The sequence below is a fragment of the Protopterus annectens genome, chromosome 5.part0, assembly GCF_019279795.1.
Source record: "Protopterus annectens isolate FY-2018-M chromosome 5.part0, PAN1.0, whole genome shotgun sequence".
Taxonomy (NCBI): domain Eukaryota; kingdom Metazoa; phylum Chordata; order Ceratodontiformes; family Protopteridae; genus Protopterus; species Protopterus annectens.
Window position 1 is genome coordinate 54761291 of NC_056735.1, and position 23370 is coordinate 54784660.

A 23370-nucleotide genomic window follows, 5' to 3' on the forward strand; every position below is an offset into this window, starting at 1 on the left:
ATATATATATATATATATATATATATATATATATATATATATATATATATATTTATATATATATATATATATATATATATATTGATATATAGATTTATAGATTAGTACTAGGCTAATTGCCCTTGCGAGCCATTTTAAGCCTAGTCAGTTATCCCTTGTGAGACTCAAACCCTGCACCTTGTGTTTGTAAGGCAAACACCTTAACCATTAGGCCACCCTCCTAACCCTTATAGATAGATATATAGATAGATATAGATATATAGATATAGACATATATATAGATATATATATTTTAACGCACTGGGGGTTAAAAGAACACACTCAAAAGAGCTGTTGCTCATTTGATAACTATGCAAGACTGTGACAGTGCATATCTGTGTGCACTGTCGGCCATGGTTTGTGGATTTCATATGGGTGTCAAAAGCCATGGCTCCAGGGCGTATCTAGCATTACTAAAAATCTATCCCTATGGGAAGTCACCCTGCATAAATCACTGATATAAAGTTGCATTTATATCAGAGGTGGAAATCATGGGCACTTTCCGGGTGGTACAGTGATACATAGTCTGCAATGCGATGGTATAATATACAATCGGCAGATGATGATGTGGATCCCATATAGGTAATATTCACTCGTTCCCGTGTCCCAGGTGGGACCTTGATGGCACTTTGGTTGCAGTCACTAGTACCAAGTACCTTGGGAAATGGGTTATTTCACAGAACACACAAATGGTATTGTTTATTTCCTGTGTGGCACATGGAAACCACGTATTCTATTTCATGTTCAACAGCATGGTTTGGAGGATTTCATGTACTATCCATGAGGAAGGTGCCTATAGTGCACTATTTCCCTTTTTGGTTGCTGCAAGGTCTGTGTAGCAAAGATAGTCAGTGGAACCCTTTCCTTGGTGTACACAGGAACTGATATTGTACATAGCCCATATGACTGCATGTGAGGTCAAGCCATGTGTACCAGCTCCTACATGGTGAGTCTGTTCACAAGGTAGTGGGTCACTATTTCTGTACCTTGAAGATGATGGAATGGTAGACACGGCCGGATGTTACAGCAGCACAGACAATACCAAGAAAGGAGGGGGGGTATCCATATTCATCAAGGACACCCACACCTCAAGACTGGTGGCAACGCATGATGCATCGGAGACCATCCAGGTGCAATTAACCGTAGGCAAGACTGCTCTGCAAATTGTAGCATGTTACAGGCCACCCTCACAGACTCAGGAACCTCACATGGCCTTCCTGAAAACACTAGAGGGGATAAATGTATCACCAAACACCATCATACTAGGTGACTTCAATTACCCTAATATAGACTGGGAACACTACTCAAGCCCAAACACCCTAGCCCAAAAGTTCCTGGAATTCATAAACTCAAATGCCATGGAACAACTAGTCACCATCCCCACAAGAGGAGATAACATACTTGATCTCATCATCACGAACATGGGAGCACAATGTTCAACACTGGAAGTATACCCCTCACTGGTGAGATCAGATCACAAACTAATCTCGCTGGAGGTCTTCATCCCACCCCCACCTGAAATAAAAAAGACCACAGTAAAGAAATTCTTCAAAACCGACTTCACCCTTCTAAAGACTAGTGTGGTCTCCTTTAAGGCCCGGAAAACAGTACTCAAGCCACTGAATCACTTACAAATGCCTTCTACCAGCACCTGCAGGACTGCATGGATAAGGCAATCCCAAGCAAAACAAAGACTCTTTCTACCAAAGGCAAGCGTCCAGTCTGGTGGACCCCAGCCATAAATAAACTCTACAACAAAAGGAGGAAGCTACTACAAGATAGAGCAAAATCCTTAAAAGGTAAGACACCCTTGATCACTATAAGTAAAAAACTAAGAGCTCTCATAAAATCATCCAAAGCAAATTTCGAGAGAAAAATAGCTAAAGACTCAAAAGACAATCATAAGGCCTTCTTTAGCTATGTTAGAAACCTAGGAGGAAACTCCCAGATATGCTCAGAACTAGTTCAAATGATGTGAAGATTACTGATCCTACAGACATTGCCAACATACTGGCTGACAGGTTCAGTGCAAACTTCTCCCCCCCCAAAAGAGAGATATCTATACCAAACGATTTCAGCCCCCCCAACATCTCCAGCGCCCAAGTGAGAACTGCTCTCTCCAAAGCAAAACACAGCATCCATGGGACCTGATGGTGTCCCCGGCTGTGTGCTCCACGAACTCAATGAGGAATTAAACCCACAGCTAGGACAGCTGTTTAATCAAAGTCTTACCTCTGGATACGTACCCAGGGAGTGGCGCACTGCAACTGTGGTCCCACTTCACAAAGGCGGTGCCTCCACCGACCCTGGAAATTACCGGCCCATTAGCTTGACAAGCCTTATCTGCAAAGCCATGGAGAGGATCATAATGGACCTCATAAATAAAGACGTAGGGAAATTGCAGACTTTGGATCCAACCCAGTTTGGCTTTGTCAAAGGCAGATCATGCCTTTTAAACTTGGTTGACTTTTGAAACAGTCACCAGAGCCATTGATGAGGGAAAGGCAGTCCATACAGCCTACCTCGATCTGGCTAAGGCCTTCGATACAATACCCCACTCAGGTATCATTGAAAAACTCATCAGCTTAAATGTTAACCCATACATCACAAGATGGGTTGCAAACTGGCTGAGTGACAGAACCCACAGGGTCAGAGTTGCTGGCGCCATGTCAGACTCAAAGCCTGTCACAAGTGGTGTCCCACAGGGCTCAGTCCTGGGCCCACTCTTGTTTGGCATCTACTTTTCCAAGTAAAAGCAAACACAGGAGGGTTATGGCTGACAAAGTTTGCAGATGACTGCAAACTGGGCCATAGTAGAAAACACATCTGACACAGATATCCTTCAGAAGGGTCTCACAGAAATGGATAACTGGTGCCAGAGCCACGGCCTAAAGTTAAATGCCAAAAATGCATAGTCATACCCTTCGGGAAAAACAAGGTTACCCCTAGCTACCAAATAGGTGGCAATCCACTGAGCACAGAAGAAGTTATCAGGGACCTGGGGACCCAGGTTGATAGTAGTCTGTCATTCGACACCCATGTAGCTAAAGTAGTTAGGAAGACCTTCTACATTGCCCACCTTATCATGAAGGGATTCTCATCTAGATCAAGGGAGGTCATAGTCTCCCTTTACTCATCACTCATCAGACCAATGATTGAGTACAATGCCCCATTCGGAATGTATCTGACCCGACACTTGCAGCAGCTGGAGAGGCCACAAAAGTTCCTCACCAAAAGGATAAAGGGTCTCAAAATATGTCCTATGCTGCCCGACTGAAAGAACTCCAGCTCTGTTCAGTCGCACCGCTTGCTCAGAGGTGACCTTTGCCTAACATACAAGGCCATGACAAACCCAGATTTGATGAATATGCTTCACCTCAAAAATCTAGATCCATCAGAGCCACAAGGGCGGAGACTTAAACCTATTAATAGGACGTGCTGGAGGGATAGATTCATCACCCAAAGACTCCCTATGCTGTGGAACAAAATCCCGGTACATGTGAGGCAGAGCACCTCGCTGGCCTTGTTCAAGAGAAATCTTGACCAATGGATGGGAGATCGCAGATATACCCCAGGGATTACCTCAGTGTCACTGCTCGACAGAGGCACAGCAAAATAATGGGTATAGTTCCCCATACTAAAGGGGTGCGATGGGCTAGGCTTGTAAATGCCCTCGGGCAGATAGCCTAGTATGAACCTATGAACCTATGAACCTATGAACCTTTGTGGAGGCTGAGAGGACAGCCACCAAAGTGGACATTTTGTGAAATCCTACTGCTGCTCCTAACGTCATTGTATTATCTCTGCTTCTGTTCTCCAAGATTTTGTGGCACACAGCTATGGTAATGTTGGCACACACTGTATTTTTTATACATTTCTGAATTGCTTCATCATGTTGTTTACTCTCTCTTGTATTTGTAATCGGCCTCATTACACTCATTTTGCTCATTTTATTTTATTTACTTTTATTTTATTTTTTATTTTACATTTGTTAACCGGGCTAGTCTAGCTGGATACATGTCCATTTTCAGTAGAGGCCCGGGGAGAAAAGCTCCAGGAAAAGATGTAAAATAGACATATCAATGTCATAATACATCCAAATTAAAAATACAAAGATGATAATGGCACAAATTAGAAGATACAAATGTTAAAAAAAACAAAATATATATAATTGTTTTTTTTTTTCTCACTGTCTTCTCAAATACAATAGACAAGGAGGATATGCAGTATATACATACATTTGATTAGCAATGTTATGGTATTTTGTATCAGTAGGGTAGTATTAGAAGTTTCAGAGAAGTAATAAGTTAAGAAGGAAGGAAGTTAGTCAGGGTTAGTACAGGTGCATTTCATTTGCATAGCTTGCTGATGGTTCTGGTTTGCTTCATAGATAGTCACTCACTCCAAAATAATTTGTAAGCAAGTGTTTTATGATAATACCAGGAGATTACAAGTAACATCAACCTTTATTAGAACATTAATTCCTAAAAAGAATTGAGTATTTCAGCTGAAGTCACAAAATTCACAAGCAACTTCACTAAACTTTATTAAAAGACATCATGTTACTATACTGTTAGACAATGTTGTATAACACTATTAAAGTAACCTCTGTGAATGTAAGCATTGTGAGCAGCGTGCTTGAATGTTCGCTCTGAAACCTACCTCAAACAAGACGCAAAGTAGTGTTTAACACTGCTCACACTGGCATTTCCCTTTCAAACAGAATTATGACTCCTGAGACAGCATTTCCAACCTCTCACCCTGGGAGAAGAAGTGCTGTCCTTATTCAGTCAAGGAAGGGTAGCAGGGAGGTTGCTTATTGAACAGTTCACCAAACCACCATTAATGGCAGCCTCTTCCACCCACCTTTCTTGGCCATTACTAAATACCACCTAGTGTAACTCTGTGATTTCTGCAGCCTAGAATATACAGCTGTCAAATCCTGAGGCAACAATGAAAAATGCACCTTAAACAAATCAGGCACACTTGACTCAAATAAAACCTATCATGCTTAAATCAGAAGATCTCTGTAAAGTCCCAGTTATCCAGAACCAATAACCTAAAGACAACACAACCCTTATTACCTGATGATTCATAAACGTTCAAGCAGCTTCAAGTCACCAGCACTGCCCAACTCCACACCAGCCTTGGAATAATGGATGACCACACTGAATCCACAGAGGGATACCTATTCTGAATTAAATTCCAATCCTTAACACTTCAAGACAGCAACATGCAAGTCAAAAGACCTTCCATATTATAACTTCCATATTACAAAATCATTTTTGACCCATTTTTATCACCCTTACTCTCGGATGATTAAAACAGGTGCCATGAAGCAAATTGGCCAAAGACCTAGTAAACATTCTGCCTAGCCTTACAGCCCTGCAAGAAAAGTTCAACAATGCCAACAACTCCATTATTTCTCCACCGTGACTTCGAATGCTTCTAGGAAAATGGCATTTATAATATGAATCTTATCCTGTTAGAGACTCAAAGACTCGCTGCAAACATCTTATACCAAGCACAGAAATATTAAAGAATTGGCTGGACCTTGCTGTATATTCATAGCCAAGAACACACCAGCTCTCTGCTCAACTCTAGAAACTCTTCAATACCTTCCATGGCACCAGCTCAACCTTCACCTGCTAACAGAATATCATCTACTAGTGGGCTGTCCTGAGAGCCACTGCCTTTTTCTGCCACCACCAAAGTAAGGCTGTGCTAAACCTCTTAAATGTAGCACATGCCACAACACAACCCACTGACATAGCTTAATCAAATTAAAAATTCCCATTGAGGTACATGCATAACAAGGGCCAGCCCCATTTCTAAATTGGCAGCAACCATAACACAAACCTCACTGTCAAGCTTTGCTGATCAGGGATCCTCAAATCTTAAAGTAATACCAATCACATAATCTTTTGACTCATATTGTACCCGTACAACAGGAAAAACAATGCTCCTTCTTAAGAGTGAACCTGCAAGCTACCCTAAAAATTATAGACCGATAACTTGCCTTCCGACAACGTATAAACTATATATGAGGATTGATGCTGACAGAGATTATAGTCATTTAGAAGAAAATTCAATTATGACAGTAAAACAAAAGGGCAATAAAAGAAAGTCATATGGAACAAAGGATCATTTGTTGTTAAATAAAGTCATAGTGGAGTACTGTAAAAAGGAGAAGAATCTAAATATGGCATGGATTGACTACAAAAAAGCATTTGATAGCATTCCACATTCATGGACAAGAGTGCTTAAAAATGTGTAAGATACACCCTACACTGATTGATTACATTACACTGACCATGAAACAGTGGAAGACCACTTTGCAATTAAGCCATGATAAAGGACACATTATTATCCCAGGGATAAAACTTCAAAGGGGGATATTTCAGGGTGACTATCTGTCACTGCTGCTATTCTGCCTTGCCCTTAACCCATTAAGCTGTCTACTTAACAGCTTAGGCCATGGCTATAATTTGGCTCCTAGAAAACAACAAAGTGTAAAGTCTTCTCATCTTCTCTTTGTCAATGATTTAAAACTGTATAGCTCATCAGATGAGGAACTGAAAGCACAACTGCAGATGATATAAAAATGTTATTTGGTCTTGATAAATGTGCAAAAGCAACCTTTAAGGCAGGAAAACTGCAATGTCAAGAAAACATCAGTTTGGGACAAGAATGTGTTATAAAAGAACTTGAGCAAGAGGGAGTGTATAAATACTTGAACTGATGAAGGATCAACAATAAAACATGAACAAATGTGAATAAAATTTAGTAAGGAATATTTCAGAAGCCTTAAATTAATCCTGAAAACAGCACTGACATCTAGGAACAAAATTCAAGCTATAAACCAATTTGCTCTTCCTGTCCTAACTTGCAGTTTTGGAGTGATTGAATGGCGCCAAAATGTGTTGGCTAGAGTAGATAGGAAAACAAGAAGGATGCTTCATGTTCACCAAATGATTTATAAAAATCAGTGCATACCAAGATTATATATTCCCCATTCTGAAGGAGGGATGGGCCTCCTTGAAATTGATTATATGTATAGATCTGCAATCGTGGGACTCCACACATATCTGCTGACCTCACAAGACCCAAACATAGTGAAAGTTTTGAAACATGAGGAGAATAAATCTAAGATGACTTATCTGCTTAATTTAGCAGAAGCATATCAGTGTTAAGCAGGAATGGATATCAAATCGGAAGTGGATAAAAATCGGGCAGCAACTGAATACGCCAAAACACAAATGAAAGAAGATAAGGTGAAGGACCAGATGAGAAGGCAAGAAATGTGGGAAAACATAAATATAGTTGCAAGTATAGAAAACTTCTAGAACCACCTCATGTTGATCAGAAATGAATGCAGGAATGGTTAAGGAGAGGCAAATTCAAACCAAGAGATGAAAGGTTAATACCGGCAGCCCAAGATAGTGGGCTACGTACACATTGGTTTACAAAGTCCATTGAACATGTGGGAGAAACAGACACATGTAGGTTTTGTAAAGCCGAATTGGAAACAATTGCACACCTTGTTGCAGGTTGTGACATACTAATGGCAGAAGGACTGTATACTGAAAGGCAAAATAATGTGGGAAGATTGTTGCACTGGGGATTATGCAAACATTATGATATTGAAGTGGCTGAAAAACACTGGAGACATGAGCTACAAAGCATCATAGAAAATGATGGTTTATATCACATGGGACCTTCCATTACCAACAGTTCAAAAGATAGATGCTAGAAAACCAGATAGAGTAGTTCAAGAAAAGAAGACAAGAGTAGCATTGATCATTGAAATCGCCACACCCAGTGACTGCAGTGTCTTGCGTACAGAGAGACAAAAAGTCATAAAATATCAGAATCTGCAGGCAGAAATGAAAGCAATATGGAAAAAAGATACCCAGACAGTTCCAATAGTAGTAGCAACAGTTCTTATAAAAAATAATCTACAATCATATTTAGATATGTTACCAATCCATGTAACTCCGTATGAATTGCAGAAGGAGTCATTACTGGGCACATTGCAGGTACTCCAACGAGCACTTTTGGCCGACATCAAAGATTGATACAATACTAATTTCATGAATTTTAATCGTATTTTCTTAGGAATGGGGTCCATTCCTGTCATAGTGATAGAAACCCAAAGACTTGGAGAAATTAAAAAAAGAAGATACCCTTACTTTCTCCTTATCAGTATGGTCATTTACTAATAAGCCTTCGGGAAAAGACAATGGTGAATTAAACAGATCTGAACTGACGTTTTCTTTGGTTTTAAGCATAACATTATGATTCTGTAGCCAGAAAAGGGTAGAGTATCAAAAGGACCAGCCAACCTGCCTGGCCATACTTCCTTGTCCATCAAGGCCATCAGGTGTAGTAGATACCTCTGTTGATGGGAACTCGTATTTTTGTGCAATAACTCAAATGCTAGTCTTTGCTCATATTTTGGTGCAATAAACCAAATTATGTAAAACTTGCCTTCTTGTGCAATACCGATAACTGTTGGAATTCTGTGCAATAATGTACTGTTTAGATTTGTAAAATGTTTTGGGTGTTATATCTGCGATGTAGTAATGTCTGTTGTAATGCTTCTTGTGATGTTTTGCACATTGAGTCCAAAGAAATTAAATTTCATTCAATTTGCACTGTTGTATGAAGTCTGAATGACAAATTTATTTTTGACTTTGACCAAGGCCTGAGCTATGCGATCCTTACCTTTTACAGACTTCAAGGTCTGACATGTACCCCCTAGATCAAAAACACATGATTTAGTAGAAAAAGCTTCCCAAAACCCCTGCAGAAAGCCTTGCTCTACTCCCCTGTCCAGGTAATCTGTCAGCAGATCCATAAATAGCCCTCCTATATGGGGAGAATGAGCGTACTGTTCCAGCTGCTGACACATGAAAGGAAGGTGGCTACCTGCTGTATTAAAAACACTTCTTCCTCTACCACGAGACTCAGCAGACATCCATACCTTTTTTAACTCATGAGCCATGGCAGGAGATAACAGCACTGACCCCCTCCCCAAAACATATGCCAGCATTTTGCTACTTTGGGCATTTCCCATTTTTAATTTCTCCAAGTCTTTTGGCTTTCTAATGACAGGAAAGGAACCTATTCCTAAGTCAAAGTACAATTAAAGATAATGAAATTAGTGTTGTTTCACTCTTAGATGTCAGCCAGAAGTGTTTTTTGCAGCACCCACAATGTGACCACTAATGACTCTTGCAGTTCGTATGGAGTTACATGCATTGGTAACATATCTAACTACAATTGCAGATTCTTTTTTTATAAGACCCATTGATCCTACTACTATTGGAACAGTTTGGGTATCTTTCTTCCACTTTTCTCTTATTTCTTCCTGCAAATCCTGATATTTTATGACCTTATGTCTCTCTCTACACAAGACACTGTAGTCATTGAGTGTAACAATTTCAATGATCAGTCTTACTTTTGTCTTCTTTTTATGAACCACTATATCTGGTTTTCTTGTGTCTATCTTTTGAATTGTTGGTAATGGGTGATCCCGTGTGATGTAGACTTCATCATTTTCTATGATGCTTTATGGCTCAAGTTTCCAGTGTTTTTCAGACACTTCAGTAACACAATGTTTGCACAATCCCCAGTGCAACAGTCTTGTCACATTATTATGCATTTCAGTATACAGTCCTTCTGCCATTAATATGTCACAAACAGCAACAAGGTGTGTGACTGTTTCCAATTCTGTTTTACAACACCTACATTTGTATGTTTCTCCCACATGTTAAATTGACTTTATAAACCAATGTGTACATAACCCACTATCTTGGGACACCGATATTAACCTTTCATCTTTTGGTTTGACTCCACCTCTCCTTAACCATTTCTGCATTCTATCCTGATCAACATGAGGTTCTTCCAGGAGATTTCTACTTGCAACTATATTTAAGCAGTTTCCACATTTCTTGCCTTCTCATCTGATCCTTCACCTTATATGCTTTCTTTTGTTTTTTGGGACATTCAGTTGCTGCCTGATTTTTATCTACTTCTGATTTGATCTCTGTTCCAGCTTGATGCCAATATGCTTCGGCTAGACTAAGCAGGGAAGTCATCTTAGATTTATTCTCCTCATGTTTCAAACCTTTCACTTCATTTGGGTCTTGTGAGGTCAGCAGATATGTATGGAGTCCCACGATTGCAAATCTATATATGTAATCAGTTTCAAGGAGGTTAAGACCTCCTTCGCAATAGGGAATATATAATCTTGGTATGCAGTGATTTTTTATAAATCATTTGATGAGCATGAAGCATCCTTCTTGTTTTCCTATCTAATCTATCCATCATCTTTTCAGGCCAGTCAATATCTCCAAAACTGTAAGTTAGGACAGGAAGAGCAAATTGGTTTATAGCTTGAATTTTGTTCCTAGATGTCAACGCTGAAAAAGTTTTTTTTTTTTTTTTTTTAACTCAAATAGTTTTTATTTTCAAATAATATTATATCATTTCCATAGTACTTTATGTATCACATTTTGAATAACTATATACAATATTTACTTCAGACTGACATCAATAGTAGCATTCAATGTAAACAATTAGTGTATAGATGTAACAATCTAGTTATTAGAGTATATCTGTTCATTGTTGCAGAGTGTTTATCAATGATGAAACTTTTTTCCATGGATTGTTAACCAATGGCCGAGGATAAATCCTTAGTTCTTTGATTTTGATTTACATCGATGCTGAACTCCTCAGTAGAGTGTAGATGTCTTCCAAAGTTGGTGATGTGTTTAAGTTCCATCTTCTAGTTGTACATTTCCTTGAAATTGCAAGTATTGTCCATAATAAATACATGTTTGTTTTATTCTAATGAGGACCTTCGTTCACATTCAAAAGAATCAGACCTTTAGATAAGATAAAAGATTCATTGAATAAAGCTTGTAAAAAGTTATTAATTCCATTCCAATATGACTTAATTTTAATACAGTCATAGAAAATATGATTCCATTCTGCTCTATATACTTGCTCACATCTCCAACATATTCCATTTGTGGAAGAACTGATTTAGTAATTTTATCTGGGGTTAAAAATGCTCTGTGTAGATATTTCCAGTTAAATATTTCCAATACTGTGTAAAAGATGTATGTTTTATTGATAAAATACTTGATTTGATTTCTTCAGTTAGCTGTAATGAATGACCTTTTGATATGCATTGCAAATATGATATTTTAGGTGTTGTTTTATAGTTTATTAGTTCTCTGTATAAATATGAGATACTATTTTTCATGTTATAATCATTATATATAATTCCATATAAGTAATTTATACATTTTGGTGCATCTTTAAAGGAAGAGTTATTAATTATACTGCATAAATCTTGGGAGTACATAAGAATGCTTTGTAGAGTTAATCAATCCTGTGATGAGATTTTATAAGTTGTTTTTATCATTTGTATGTCCAAAACGTCTAATTCTTTAATGCATTGTAACCAACAGATACATTTTTTTTATTCCTAAGAAGTAATTATTTCACTATATATTTTGTAAGGATAGTTCTTTGATATTATGTTGTCCTATCTCACCTTAATTCTTGCTGGTTGGGATGGGAACCAAGCATCCGTTCTGACTCGGCCTAATACAAAAGCTTGAGAGCTTCCATTGGCTTGAGGCTAACCCCTATCCCATGATGCTTAGGGTAGAACACCCAGATCTCATTTGCTGCTCAAGCTATCGAGGTGTCTTCTAGCTGGCTCATTGGCTAAGTAGTTTAATTGATTATTTTTCTGTCATAATTCTTAACCTTTTTCAAAGAAAATCTTTGAAGTACCCTTTTACGAGTGTGGTTTTACATATTTAGTTAATCAAATTTACCTGCTCCTTTGGTTAGGCCTACTGTCTTCCTCAAGCTCATTTTTTCTTAGAGAGCTTTCCCCATTTATTGTGAACCCGTTTAAGTTAGAGGGTTCTTAGTGACCCATTTAACTTAGAGGGCTGCTCCCCTACCTGTGTGTATTTCCCTTTTCATAGGAGAATCCATTTTAGTTGGAGGATTCTTCATCACAATTTTCTACATATTCTTTAGTGTTAGATATATACTTGTGTGGTGTGTTTTTGTAGTTTAGTAGGCTACCTTGTAGTAATTAGATAGAAACAACTCTGATCCAAAACAATACCAAAACAGCAACAGCAAAATCTTCAGAAGTCAGGAATCGAAAAACAGGAACCAAAGTCAAATCCAAAAGCAAATTCTTTATTCTCCAGTGCCTCGGTGTAACCACCTTTCAAGAGTATACATTCTCACTAAAAGAATGGATATATATATATATATATATATATATATATATATATATATATATATACTCATAGCAATTAATTAAGCAATTAATTAAACAATTATGTTCAAAAAAGTTTTAAAGCAGACACCTCCAGTTTATTTCATTATTCAATCCACAGGGTGTCATTGTATTGTATTTCAAAATAAAAATACTTTCCTTATATTGTAAGTTATATTTCAAAGCATTTTCATCATTACAAAGACATTTCACACTTTCTAAAACTGTTCCTGTTAAAAATGAAGCATCACTATTATGATAAACACTAAAATGTGTGGCAATACATTTATTTTCCCTTTTATGTCTTATGTCTCTCATGTGCTCACCTAACCTAATACAAAACTCTCTTTTAGTTTCACCTATATAATATAATCCACAGGGACAGTGTAAAGCATACACAACTCCCTTACTTCTACAGGTAAAACTATCTCTTACTGTGAACCTAATGTTGTTAATATAATTAAATGTTCTAACTATATTCCTACAAACACTGCATCTACTGCAACATCTTGTACCAAATTCACTTAGTGGTCTTGGTAAACAAAATTTTGGCATTACAAATTTACCATGTACCACCATATCTTTCAAATTTCTTCCCCTTTTGTAGGAGAATAAAGGTTTTTGTGGCAAAATGTGCATCAACACCTTGTCTTTCACTAAAAATTTCCAAAAATGTTCCACTACATCCTTTATGTCTCCACTTTTTACATTATATGTAGAGACAAAATAAATATCCTTACAAGTTTTATCACTGGTTGCCAGATGATATTTCTTATAATGATGATATTCACCCTTATTACATTTATTCCTTACCATATTATTCTCCTTTTTTACCTTCATAAGGGCATTTTCTAAAATATTTACACTGTACACTCTTTTCAAAAACATATTATATGTGATATCCCATTCCCTTTGTAGATTTTCCTGTGTGTTACATAATCTAGATACCATTGCCAATTCCCCATAAGGGAGAGCTTCCAAAGTATGTACAGGATGGCAACTAGATGCATGAAGGTATTGATTACCATCTATAAACTTCCTATGTATATTTGATATAATTTTACCATGTTCTGTACCCTCCAAAACAAGATCCAAAAATATTACTTTGTTTCCCTTCTGTATTCCATCAAATTCTAACCCAAATGGGTTACCATGTAAATCTGTCAAAAATTCATTAACTGAATCAAAACCACCATCACAAATAAAAATCAAGTCATCTATGTAACGAAAATAAAATAACACATTACATTTCATAAAATTTAACTCAAATAGAAATTTCCTTTCAAAAAAATTCATAAACAAATTGGCATACATGGGGGCAAAAGCTGCCCCCATTGCTGTACCTTGTTTCTGCCGATACAAAACATCATTAAAAATAAAATAATTATTCTTTAAACAAAAATCCAACAAATCTACTATGAAATCAACAGAAGGGTTGTCTTTTAAAAAAAATCTCACTGCATTGAGGCCATCATCATGTCTAATAGAGGTATATAGACTTTTAACATCCATAACCAACCAATACATTTTGTTGCTCCAAGAAATAGAGGATATTTTGTTTAAAAATTTCATACTATCTTTGATGTAAACTGGAGATTTAACTACATATGGTAAAAATATTCTATGTAAAATCAAACCAGTGTTATGTAGGAAATAGTTGCAGGCTGAAATAATGGGTCAACCTGGGGGGTTATGTAAGTTCTTATGTATTTTTGGTAAACAAAAGAATACAGCTAGGTCCTTTCTATCATTGTCTAACCTATTCCTCACATCCTTCTCTGTAAAACCCCAGTCTGACTCCCTGTCCAACATGTGTTTAAATTTTGTAACAGCCTTTTGATAATGAATCATATTGCTTCTTTCATATGTTGTTTCATCCTGCAAATGATTCATACACATCTCAAAATATTGCACAACACTCATTATAACAATTTTGTTTCCCTTATTGGAAGGTTTGATAATAATATCCTTCCTGTCACATAATTCTTTTAAAGCACTCCATTCTTTATAAGTTAAGTTATATAAACTATTACATCTATTCAATTTCATATTTCTACATATATTCTCACATTCAAATTTAATCATAGAGCCATAATGAATAGCTCTCTGATTAATAAAAGGCAGAATAAATTTGTTAGAAGAAGCTACATAAGACATATCTATTGCATTGCCAACAATAGGAAATTGCACATCATCATTACTTGTACATTCATCACATGAATAAAAACTATCCTCAGATTCACATGAAGAAAAACCTCCATGTGCAGAATTAGAACATCCTTGGTCCCTGCTAAAGTGAACTTTCAAATGTATCTTCCTAAGAAATTTAAAGATATCTTGCTGTATCAAATATTCTTTAGGAAAAACAGTAGGTATAAACTTTAAACCTAAACATAACACAGCAAACTGTTCATCAGACAAATCACAACCGGATAAATTAAGAACAATACTTTTATCATTAAAGTCATTACTGTTTAAATTTCTTGTTGTTATATTGTTGTCCATACCTCCGATTCTGACGAAAATTGTCAGGTTGATTGAATTTCTGAACAGAGACATCTTCTTGCTCATAACTTCTCAGGCATTTCTGTCCCTGTTGAAATGTTCGTTCCTGGTGCTGCAAGCCTCCATTGTTAAACTCCTGTTGCATCCTACATGGTTGTGCTGGTCTAGGTAATTCCGGAAATTCCATACTGGTGTCCGACCTAAACTCTTCCCCTGAAGAAGCAAAAGAAGAAGACAACGGTGCATCAGTGAATCTTACCCTCCTACGTTGTTTCCGCTTATGTTCTGTCCAATTAGGAGGGTAAGAAAATGCAGTCCCTGCTTCATATTCATTGATATCACGTATTAATTTTGTTTTCTTTTTTTACAAGTTCATTCTCTAGATTATTCAGTCTCTCATTAGTCTTCTCCATGAAAGACTTCATATTTTCTAGACTCACAGATGAACTAATACTATGTGAAAGGGAAACCAGCTCCTGTTTAAGAGACTGATGTTTGAGCTGGTCCCTTTCCAACAGAATGTAAAGCCACTCTATTACACACTTGTGTGCTGCTATGAACCAGCGTTCCTTAAATTTCTTATCAGCAGCACAATTCAAGTCAAATGGTGTACTAGGATTCTTTACGAATCTAAGACCTCTAGGTGTAATATTCAAGCTAATATATTTTTGCAAACCTAAAATGTTAAAGTGCACCCTTGTCTCTTTCTCAATCAACCTGTCATATTTTTGATACAGTTCTCTGATTTCTGGAGACACACTTTGAAATTTATGTCCCACAGAAACAAAAGGGTCAAGCACTCTTTTATTTCTTTCTTGCAAAAATTGATCAAAAAATTGATAGTCTCTCACTTCTGGTTGACGTGCATCCACAGGAACATGTGCAGAAACATTTACAGCAGGTCTAGAACCTGAAAAAAACTGCTCAATAGTTCTCTGTTGAGCAGAATAAATCATAGAGCTTTCAGCCCCTACAGTATCTTGTTGCAAAGCTGTGTTCTCCCGAAAAACCCTGGGAATATCCAAATTAGGATCAGTCGACATCCCTGGATAATTACACAAACTCCACTCCACACACCTTCAGATAGAAACAACTCTGATCCAAAACAATACCAAAACAGCAACAGCAAAATCTTCAGAAGTCAGGAATCGAAAAACAGGAACCAAAGTCAAATCCAAAAGCAAATTCTTTATTCTCCAGTGCCTTGGTAGTACCTTGTAGTAATTAACCTTATAGACTTGTAGTTGTTGGCCTTTTCGGGAAGTTAAATTTAGTTAACTGTTTTTGCTATTGGTAGTGCCATTTTTTTCTTCAGTCATGTCTAAAGAACAAAAAGAGTATAAAGAACCTAGGCAGTTGGGGGTTCAAAACTGTGATCAGTGTAATCAAAAGATGTCAATTACTGACAGACACACTAGCTGTGTTTATTGTCTTGGCAACCTCCATTTACAAGACCCATGTACCATTTGTCATGGATTTAGTAGCAGAGTTTTGCTAGAGCATAAAAACAAACTTATTGTCAGGGACTTATTAAAGGTTCCCTTCTCAGAAGTTTTAGGGGGATCCCAGAGCTCCAAACCATTATCTCTTCTTCTAAATCTGATAAAGTGAATAAAAGATCTGCTGTTTCAGCTCCGGCCTCGGAGTCACCTAAAAAAGTGGTTGCTTTGGAACAAAGGGCTCTTGGCTCCGACAAATCAAAATCTACCTCTTCAGCTCCATCTGTGACCTCAGAGCCGGCAGAGTTGCTGACTAGGAGACGGTCTCCGAACTTAGAGCCGGTTACTCCCACTTTGAGATCACCCATTTTGGAAAGGGCAAGATCTCTTTCACCCTGGGGATCACCTCCGTGGCTCTGCTTGACAGGGGCACAGGAAAATTATGTTCTTGGGTGGCGAAAGCCAGGGTACCTTTTTGGCTAGGCTTATATAGGGCCTAGGGCCAGTAGCCTAGTACCTACCTATGAACCTATTCCTCCAGGAGCTTATCTGATGATGACGTGGAGCAGGTGGTGAAGCAACTGCTTTGAACACTGTGCTCACAAAAATGTTATCACCTCCAGCCCCAAAGGATTTGGAACTATCCAAAGCACCATCCCCATCCTCAATTCTTCTTCTGACCTGAGTTGTGGTTTCTTGAGAGAGATCTTGGGTCCGATAATAGTGGAGGCATCAGTACCAAGACCTCCCTTAGGTTCATTGGCTCCAACATCTGCTCCGACTTCCTCGGTTCCTTTGGATTTTGAGGAGTCTAGGAGCTGATGTTCACCAGTCAGGTCCAGGAAGGGGAGTGGGCGTGGAAAGTTGTCCGATCCAACTGTACCCCTCAGTGCCTCGGCAAGGTTGAGCTCAGCTCCTACATCAGCTTTGGAGCCACCTGCTCTGCCTCGGGATTGGGCCTCTGTCTCTTCAGAGCTGAGGACCTCTTTGAAGCGGAGTGAGGGGACTTTTGAGCTGATGCAGAGAGTGCTGTCACCCCAGACAGCTCCGCTTTCTGGCCCAAGTTCTCTTCCCTCCCAGACACCTGTGTTGGTCTCATCTTCACCTATCCCACAAGCGTAGAGACCCAGAGCTGAAACTTCACCAGAATACCCCTCTGAGGTAGGGTTGTCACCTTTTCAAATGACCAAAGTGGGACATTTTTGGTACAAATGTCAGATTTTGCAAGCTGAAACCTACCCATGGCCAGTGCAAATGACAGAACTTCACTTATTTGCCTAAATAAAAGCTTATTCTTGTAGCATTTTGGTTGCTTATTCTGTCTCTTATAACATTTAGGTGTTTCAGATACAGAATAACTGTTCTATGCAACTATTACATAAAATATAGGAAATAATTTTGCCATAAAATCTCAGGACATTTACCATTTTTACAACTTTTTTGCAGGACACAACTGCCCAAAGAGGGACTGTCCCTCACAAAGTGGGACAGGTGGTACCCTACTCTGAGGAAGTCCCTCAATAAGAGTGTGCAAGAGGAAGCACATAGACTCCCCTGATAACTCTATCACTTCAGATACTGACCTGGATGATTCAGAAGGGTCCCCACAGTCCCCCTCTGAGGACGTCTCTTTTGCTGACATCCTTGAGATCCTTAAACAGAGGGGTGATGGGAACCCCACCAACCCTTCAGAGGATGAGTAGGTATACCTGGAGGCTTTTGGATCTCACTCTTCCACCTCCTGGGTGTCTCCTCCCTATGACCTGTCTCCTCCCTATGACCAGCTAATGAATGTAATATCTTGTAAGCCTTGGACTTCTCCAGATACAGTGGTGCTTGTTCCACAGAGGCCCAATAAATTCATTACAGCTCCTACAGAAAAGGAATTTTTAACCAAAGGTCTCCCTGTAGATGTGATGATGGTGGCAGCAGCCACCAAGAAGGAGTTGTCAGGGACCTCCTCATCTGCCCATTCTCCAAATAAAGAGTTGCGAACTATGGACGGATATGGAAAGTGTGCCTTTTCTTCAGCAGCGTTTACACTGCAGTATATTTGACCCATTTTACAAGAGTTCAAAGAGATCTCCTAAAAGAGCTGGGAGATGCTCTTCAGGGTACTGTAGCTTTGGGGATCGCAGATAAAGTTTCCTCTTAGCTCTCCACCCTCAACTCAGTTGTTAACTCCTCCATGCAACTGATTTCATATGCAGCTGATGGAGTGAGCAGGGCAGCAGATACAGCAATTTCCTTAAGGAGACATTCCTGGATGTGTTTATGCAATTTTGCCGAACCATTCAAGTCTTCCTTCACTAACACCCCCTTTGATGGTTCGTCCCTTTTCGGGCCAAAAGTGAGAGAGACTTTGACCCAGGGGTGAACAGTGCCATAGGAGCCCATTTTTCTGTCCCCACTAGACCTTATCCCAAAGGTCAGAAAGGTGGCAAAATTTGGTTCCGCAAATCCCAGAAAGGTTTTTCCAACACACGTGGTGAAACTTCCCCAGGGGCAGAGGGGGAAGTAACAATTGAAGATGCTGACCTTGCGGCACAGGGTCTCCACAGAATCAGGGCAACAGAGATACATTTTCTGGCAATTCCTTCTAGCCCTCCTGTCCTTCTCTGGAGGCAGTCAGCGGACACTTCTCACTGTATCCAAATGCCTGGCTAGAAATCACTCAAGACAAATGGGTATAGACAGTCATATCCAGAGGCTATTACATACCCTTTTCCCACCCCCTCCCATAAATCAGTCCATTCCAGATATCCCACCTAGTCAGAGGGACTATGCAATATCAGAGATACAGAAGTTGCTAGAAAAGGGTCATCCAAAAGGTCCCTGCAGACCAGTTTGGATCCAGAACTTACTCAAGGTTCTTTTTAGTTCCAAAAAAGACAGGGAACTAGAGACCCATTTTAGATCTCAGCAGATTGAACAGGTCTGTAAGAAAATCAAAGTTCAAGATGGTGACACTGCAGTCTATATTCCCTTTTCTCGGGAAAGATAATTGGATGTACTCAATAGATCTCCAGGATGCGAACTACAATATAGAAATGGACAGGTGATCCAGGAGACACTTAAGCTTTTGGCTGGGAGCCAGTCATTACCAATTTTGACCCCTGCCCTTTGGTCTCACTACAGCCCCCAGAGTGTTCACCAAATACATGGCAGTGGTTACAGCTCACTTGAGATGTCTTAGATTCTGTGCGTTTTCATACCTGCATGACTGACTCTGGACTGCCACCACCAAGCATCTACTACAACAAGCAAGGGAGGAAACCATACTTCCTTGCTCAAGGCTAGGCATTGCAATAAATTTCAAAAAAATCTGCCTTGTTGTTTTCACAATATATTACTTTCTTAGGCACATAGTTAGATTGCAAAAGAAATGGTGGCAAAACTTACCCCCAAGAGAATTCAGTCCCTGCACCATCAAATCAGGAGCTTGATATCAAGAAGAAAGGTTCAGGCAAGGTCTGCGTTACAGGTTCTGGGTACCATGGCAGCGGCAATTCTCCTAATACCTCAAGCACATCTGCACATAAGGGTCCTCCAATGGTTACTCTTTGCCCAATGATTCATGCAAGATCTACCACTTTCACATCAGATAATTATCACAGATTCATGCAAGAAGGATCTTCCCTGCTGGCTTCAAATGAACCAGTTATTCTTGGGCAGCCCGTTGTTATTCCCACAACCAACTGCTGTACTGACCACGAACACTTCCTAGATCTGGTGGGGGGCATTATCTGGGAAAGACTGTTCAAGGCTTATGTCGAGAAAACAAGAACCACTTGCATATCAATGTCCTAGAGATGAGAGCAGTACTCTATGAATTGCAAGCATTCCAGGACTCTCTCCCGATAGGAACTATTACAATTCAGTTAACATGTCAGTAGTATGGTATATAAACAAACAGGGAGGAACCAAATTGTATCCCCTATATCAAGAAGCATAATGGGTATGGCAATGGGCTGTCTCCTCTCAATGTTTTCTGATAGCAATGCACATCCTGGGAAAATCCAACGTGATAGTGGACAAACTCACTAGAGCAATTCTGTTGCCTCACGAGTGGTCACTGAAACAAGTTGTGTTAGACATCTTCCTAAAATGGAGCCAACATTGCTGCAACCTTTTCACCACGTCCATGAATGCCAAATGCAGCAGCTACTTTGCCCTCATCCCCCCCCCCCGGAGAAGTCACCAAGGGATGCACTCATACAGGATTGGCTCCCAGGACTGCTTTATGCCTTTCCACCCTTCTTCTTAATACCCAAAGTACTTCAGAAAGCCAGCATGTTGAACAGCACTATGACACTCATTGCACCTTACTGGACATGACAAATTCGGTTCCCCTTTCTCCGGACCCATCTTTTAGAGGAACCGTGGATTCTGGACCCAGTTCCAGACCTTTTGACCCACTATTGTTCCATCCATCCATCCAGACCCTCAAGTTGACAGTATGGCTGCTCCATTTCCACAAATAGCCAGGTGTTTCAATTTTTCCCCTGCAGTTAAACATATTTTGATCTCTTCCGACAAACCTTCCACCAGAAAACTGTATTCCAGTAAATGGAAAAGAATATCATACTGGCCCATTAAGCACAATATAGATCCCTTTACAGCTCCTATCACAGCAGTTCTAGAATTTCTCTCCAAACTTTTTGATGAGGGTGCAGCAGCAACCATCAGGATAGAACTAGCAGTCATATCTAATTTCCATATTGGGGAAATGGGAATGTCTATCATGTCCCACAAGCTATGCAAGGCCTTTTTGAAAGGTGCCTTCCTGCTAAGACCTCCAGTCAGAATCTCCAGCCACTTGGGGCCTAAATTTTGTTCTAACTGCCTTAATCTTGACACCCTTCAAACCTGCATCATCATGTGGTATAAAGATTTTGTCATGAAAAACTCTTTTCTTGGTAGCCATTACCTCTGCCAGATGGGTGTCAGAACTCCAAGCCCTCTCTATACACCATCCTTATATAATTTTCCACGAAGACAGGGTATCCTTAAGAACTAATCCCTCTTTCTTGCCAAAAGATGGTTTAGAAAGCAATTTAAATCAATCTATTGAGTTGCCAGTGTTCTTCTCCAACTATAGCAACAAGGCAAAATATAAACTACATCAACTAGATGTACATAGACAGCTATGCTTCTATTTGCACAGGACCAAAGATTTCAGAAAGTTAGACCAGATTTTTGTTTCCTTTTCAGATAAAAGTAAAGGACTGATGGTTTCTAAAGTAACTCTGTCAAAATGGCTTACAAATTGCATTTCATTTTCATACAGCAATAATAACAGAGAATTACCAGGCAAAGTGAAAGGCCAGTCCACTAGAGCAGTTGCAACTTCCTCTGCTTTTCAAGCTAAGCTTCCTTTGGACTCTATCTGTGCAGCTGCCACATGGGTAAGACCTCATACCTTTATTACTCATTAAAAAGTTGATGTGGCCTCCCGGAACAGGTCTTCCTTTGTATCCACAGTACTGAAGAGTCTGTTTTCCTGAGCCAACCAAGGATGAAGGTGCTAGGGATGCTGTCCCAACCAGCAAGAATTTAGGTGAAATAGGACAACGCAACATTAAGAAGTTATGTACTCACCATAATGTTGTATGTTTGTTGTCCATCTCACCTTTATTTTTGCATCCCACCCTCCCTTCCTGGAGGATCGAGCAGATAATCTTTATGTATGTAGATGTGTATGTACATATGTTTGGTTTTTGGAGTCTCTGGTTTCCTCATTTCTTTCAGCTAGACAAGAAGTGTTTATAACTGCATATGGATAATAGTGCTTTCACTTGCAAACAAGATCTGGGTGTTCTACCCTAAGCATCATGGGATAGGGGTTAGCCTCAAGCCAGTGGAAGCTCTTGAGGTTTTGTATTAGGCCAAGTTGAAACCGATGCTCAGTTCTGAACCCAACCAGCAAGAATAAAGAAGAGATGGACAACAAACATGGAACGTTATGGTGAGTGCATAACTTCTTATTATGATGAATGGTGTTAGAAGGCCAATGCAAAGCTTTAAATCCATATTTGCATCAATGAGTTTTCTAAATGAATTAATATAATAATTAATCAAATTTGTTTTAGTGGGTTTTGTTATATTGTAGTGCATGCTGATACTTAGTATGTACCAAGGTTTATTAGTTTTATCTAATGTTGGATTTTTTTTATTAAATTAAACTCATTTATTGATACAACAGTTAGTAATTCTTTCCAATTGGCAGAATAATTAGGATTTATCCAATCTATAACAGTTTTATATATGGATGCCTTTATATATGTTTCAATATCTGGAAATTTTTAGTCCTCCTTGTTTCCATGGTCTAATATGGTGTTTTAAGGCTATTCTATTTCTCTTGGAGAGCCATAAAACTTGTAGGCATGAACGTATTTCTTTAAGAACATATATTTCAGGAAGCAATTGAATTGCTAATGCTACATACAGAATCTTAGGTTGTAAAACCATTTTTATTAATTGTAGTCTATCTTCAAAGGTTAATATTATTTTATTCCATTTTTTTCCACACATTTTAATTGTGTTAATGATGTTATTGTAGTTTATTGATGCTAACTCATTTAGATCTTTGCATAACACAATTCCTAGATACTTTAGAGTAGATTATTGTTTCCCTATGATATGGTTTTCCTTGATCTGTACTTCTTTTTTTTTATTTAGAAATAAAAATTTTGATTTTGATCTATTAAAGTGAAGACCTGAAGTCATATACAATTTCTCAATCAGTGCATCCAATTCTTCTAAAGTCTCTCTAGAATTAGATAAGGTTAGTAATATGTCATCAGCAAAGAGCATTACTTTAGAATTATATTGGTCATAAACATCCACCCCTCTTATTTTTAAATTAGTACATATTGAATCTGCAAGTATTTAAATGGCCAAAGAAAATAGAATCGGTGACAAGGGACAGCCTTGTTTAGTGCCTTTTGTTATATAAATAGATTCCGAGGTGAAAGGGCCTAGTTTTTAACATAAGCTAAATTATTAATATATATATATTCTTTAAGAGATGAACAAAGGAAGGAAGAAATTCAAATAGTACTAGAA